We start from the raw sequence: 5203 nt of genomic DNA, 5'->3' as shown, positions 1-5203 counted from the left end.
GAAAGATTCTTCTTCATAGCCCTGATATGAGCCTTCTATACATTACAGGTGTGAGATAGATTGTTTATGCATGAATTATTTTGCTTATGATAATTCATTACTACAGTTGTAGAAAACTTAACACGTTTGAATGGGATCTGTTACACAGAATATGACCAAGGCTCTTTTGACCTGCTCTATCGTTTTCTATTTAGCTTCAAAACTGAAAATTATTCCATACAGTTTTTGATAGGTCATCATGTATTCTGTCGATTGTCATCATATTCCAAAATGGTTTACCATGCAGATGACAAAAGAAAACAACTCACCAAGTAATGACATTTTCATTGGAACTGATGACAACCTCTGTAAGTATGTTGTTGTCATAACTGTGAACAAATGAGAAACAAACAGAAAGTTAATTTGGACAGTTTAGATGAAATCACAATGCTTTATTACAGTGCTATTGAAAACATGGCCTGGGCATACTAGGCAGTTAGGCATGCTCAGTCTCTTGAGCTAAATCTCCAGCTCTTCTATCCCAAAACTACCTGTGTCAAGTACTCAGTCTGAACTCAAAGCCCGGTAATAGCTAGCTAGTTGCTCAACTTTAAGTCTCACTCTCTCTATGGTGGCTTATTCAGTGATCTCCCTGTTTGTACTTTCAGCATGATCTGGGATGGATGCGCATAGCACTGTCTAACAGATCTATATATTCAGAGGCTGAGACTAGAGGATAGCAATTTGAAGCCACCCAGATTAGTAATGTCTTGGACAGTTCATCTGCAAATAACCAGCAAAATGGTGGTCTGAAAAATGGGTTAAACAGTTAACATATCAGCTATGAATAATAAAGTAGAATAAGTACAAGGTTCTGAGTCTTAGCCATACCAACACACACACACACACACACACACACACACACACACACACACACACACACACACACACACACACACTAATTTGCAACATGATTTTATTAGGAAATGAAGTAACTGCAGATTCAAGCAGGTACAATCTTTTCACAGTGCCAGGGACTAAACCCTTTATTCAAGGTAAGACATGTCTTTACATTGTTCATGTTGTCAGAAACCTTGGACTCAGGCTGATAAGAAATTGCCTTTCAAGGTGCAGAAAAAAAAATGTCCTCTATAAAACAAGGCTGGGAATGTGACTTAGTGGTAGAGTGCTTTTCTAACATGCTTTGGGTTTGAGTCCTCAGTACCATATAAACAGAAAAAGCCAGAAGGGGTGCCGTAGCTGAAATGGTAGAGTGCTAGCCTTGAGCAAAAGAAGCTCATGTACAGCACCCAGCCCTGAGTTCAAGCCCCAGAACTGGCAAAAATAAATAAAAAATAAGGCAGATCTATAGGATGAGTATACACATCATAGAATGGTGGACAAACAGCAAAACAGGGGGAAAGGGTATAGAAAAATTATTCAAAGTCCTGGGGAAAAAAAGCCAAACCTGCAGGCACTTTGACTTGACATTTTTATCCCTAGCGCTGTGAGATAAAGTCTGTGTGCTATTTTGGTTTGGGTTTTGGTTTTGTCAGTGGTCCAGGCTTGAACTTAGGGCCTGGGGGCTGTCCTTGAGCTTTTTTGCTGAAGCCTAGTGCTCTACACTTTACTCACAGAAACTGGTTATCTTTAAATAAAAATCTGCAATGGACTCCCATGCCTTTTACAACGTATATTAGTCAAGTGAACTTGTTTGTTCATTCTCTGGAGACGTTACTGAAATATCAGTAGAAGCATTTATAATACTGGTACAAAGTGAAAAACACACACACACACACACACACAGAAAGCAGTCACACATTTTGGAAGGCAGAAAGACTCTTGGTACTGTAGGATTTCAGGTCAAAAAAGTATATATACACACATAGAACTTATGGGACTGTGTGGGGAGATAAACAAGGGTAAAGGGAAAGAGAATAATGGAAGGTAAATGATACCAAAATACAGTGAAGCTATGTATGAGGTGGTAATCTCACTGAAGGCTGCTAACAATAGAGGGGTGGGAGATGGGAAAGAGCAAGAAGAGGAGATTCTCATTAAAATGGAATGCTTGTGCATGAGTAACATGGCTATACTGTCCCGACCCGCAGGACTTCAACAAGGGCAGTGAACCTAAGCAAGAAGAAATGAAGGGACAAGAGACATGAAGAATGACAGCAAGACAAGGATTCTGATCAAGCTGCCAATTTTTATTTTTCACACAAGGGTATTTATATGCTTGGAATAAGGAAGCTTTTTCATTGGCCGAAGCAGCTCTGGGGTGCTTGCTTAGGGCAAGGTGAAAAGGTGGAAAGGTCGGACAGCCTCAAGATGTTCCAGTGAGATAGTTGGCTCCCAACATCTCCCCCTTTCTTATTTAGAAAATTGACCATCAATTGTTGGCCGCTCTTTTTAAGGGGGTGACAGAGGCTCTGTTTCTCTAAGGGCCCCGGGTTTTTCTCCGCTACCGAGCGAGCATCCTCACTCAGGGAGGGGAGTTTTACAGGCCTTGGCATGTTTTTTGAGGAGACGGCTTGTGGGTATGCATGCCAACCATCATGCACCAGAGCTTGCCACTCAGGGGTCTTGGGTTTTGGGATCTTGCAGATCCATCCCCCTGCAGTCTTACCTGCACCCTTGATTTGAACATTTTTTCTTCCTCCCATAGGTGCATCCTCCCCCAAGCGGAGGGGCCTATAGGAGGAGGGGCGAACCTATCCCTTATGGCAAGGGCGCAATAGGTCTTGCCCGTTGAATGGTCAGGGGTTATGAATAAGGAGAAGGGTTTTCTAAATCAGAAAAAAGAAGGGGGGTTCCCACTGGAACAAGCTCATGGCAAAGCACTAATTAAAAGCATGGGGTAAATCCTAGATCTCAATGCTGCGGTCTGCCATATCAAGGTGATGGTGATGAACCTGTATGGGCTTAGAAGCCAAGAGATTAATCTGTTATTTAATAAATTCAAACAGGAAGGTCCAAGTCTGGAGTTCTAGCTGCATCTGTAAGAGAAAAGGAATCATCCTCGGGGGGAAGGTTTCCCCTGGGTTGTGGTAAGCCATTCACCTGTTTTATCAAGTGTTCTGGCAGCCACCTTGGGGCCGCTTGTTCTTGATCTAAAATACAGGCTGAACCTCGCCCCCAGATAAGAACAGGATCTGGGCACTTCCATTTGCCTGTAAGGGGGTCTCGCCACATGACAGACGGGCGAGCAGAACTGGAAGATGGGTGCCAATGCCTGTCAGCTGCCAAGTGGCCTTCATTGTCCAGAGTTAGAAAATTAAGGGCGAACAATGTGTGACTAAGGCGATCCCTAGGAGTGGAAAATGAAAAGGCAGAGGCTTTGAGGCAGGTAAGCCAGGTTTTTAGGGTGTGGTGGGCTCGTTCCACGATGCCCTGACCTTGGGGGTTATAGGGAATCCCAGTAGTATGTCAAATCTGAAAAATAGCACAAAACCATTTAAACTTGGCACTGGTATAGGCAGGGCCGTTGTCTGTCTTTATGTGGGCTGGTTTTCCCATTACAGAAAAGGCTAAAACAAGGTGAGAGAGAACATCTTTGGCAGTTTCTCCTGAGTGTGGTGAAGCAAAAACGAACCCGCTAAATGTGTCTATGGAGACATGTATATATCTTGTTTTTCCAAATTCAGGAAAATGGGTAATATCCATTTGCCAGATTTGATTAGGTAGCAGTCCACGGGGTTTAACACCCAGGTGTTGTACAGGAAGGGAGACAACACAGGCAGGGCATGCCTTTACTATCTCCCGTGCTTGTTCAGTAATTTTACAAAGCAACCGAAGACTCTGGGAATTTAGATGGTGGAGATTATGTAATTCTGTAGCCTTTTGGACAGACCCAACAAAAACCGGAAAAATGGAACGAGTGGCCGCATCAGCTTGAGCGTTACCCTGTGTAAGAGGGCCAGGGAGATCAGAATGCACCCTAATGTGTCCCAGAAAAAAGGTTGTCTCCTGGCCTGAATTAGCTGTTGAAGCTGAGTAAATAAAAATGCCACATTGGAGGAAGCTTTAATAGCGGGTGAAATTCTAGCAAGGGAACAGAATGAGCAATGTAAGCACTATCTGTATAAATATTAATAGGCTTATCAAAAAACGTCATAAAAACCTGTGTTATAGAAAATAACTCCACAAGCTGGGCTGATTGGTAAGGGGCATCAAAGGTGGTGGTATGGTTGTTAACAATGAAGACTGCATGGCCATTGCTTGAGCTATCTGTAAAGACAGTGAGGGCTTGAGGAATGGGAGCCTTTTGAGTAACCTTGGGAAAAACAAATAGATGTAGCTGGGCGAAGTGTAAAAGGGGATCATTGGGGAGATGATTGTCAATTAGTCCTAAAAATCCTGACAGGGCGATGCCCCATTCATCCCCAGTCTGAAGTAAAAATTGAGTCTGGTCTTTGGTGTATGGAATTAAAATGGTATCAGGGTCCTTGCCGAAATATTGTCAAGAAAGCAAGCGACCTTTGATAATGATAGAGGTTACCTGGGCAGGGTAAACAGCAATAACCTTGGGGGATGTGGTGGGTAAATGGACCCAAAGCAGGGGACTGCCCTTATTATTGGAGTGGGGAATCCATTGCCAAAACAATCCTGTGGGTGTATGAGGGGTATGTAAAATAATTAAGACCAGAGGAAGATTATAGGAAATCTGTGTAACAAATTGCTGGGCGATGGCCTCAGTAACTTGAGTTAAAGCATTCCGTGCATTGGGAGTAAGCTCTCGAGGAGAGGAGGGGGTCAGAATTACCTTGTAAAATCTCATTAAGAGGCAAAAGCATGCTGGTGGGCAACCTTAGGTATGACCTAAGCTATTGAATATCTCCAAGCAACTTTTGAAAATCATTAAGGTGTGAAGATGGTCTAAACGAAGTTGAATTTGAGGAATACAAATTTGATTATTTTGGAGTTCTAGACCCAAATAAGTATAGGGGTCCTGTGTTTGAACTTCATCGGGGGCAACCTGTAGTCCCAGGGTAGTAAGGGCTTTATAAAGGTCTAAATAGCAGTTTCTAAGTTCGTGGGTGTCAGGTGCAGCAAGCAACAAGTCATCCATATAATGTAATATATAGATGCGCTGCCATCGTTTTCTCACAGGGTCCACTGCCTGGGCAACATATTTTTGACAAAGGCTAGAGCTATTAGCCATACCTTGGGGGAGTACCTTCCATTGAAATCTTTGCATGGGGCCTTGAAAGTTAATGCAAGG

This window comes from Dipodomys merriami, unplaced genomic scaffold (assembly GCF_024711535.1).
Source record: "Dipodomys merriami isolate MVZ:Mamm:240054 unplaced genomic scaffold, mDipMer1.0.p SCAF_56, whole genome shotgun sequence".
Classification (NCBI taxonomy): Eukaryota; Metazoa; Chordata; class Mammalia; order Rodentia; family Heteromyidae; genus Dipodomys; species Dipodomys merriami.
This window is presented reverse-complemented; position numbering follows the sequence as displayed.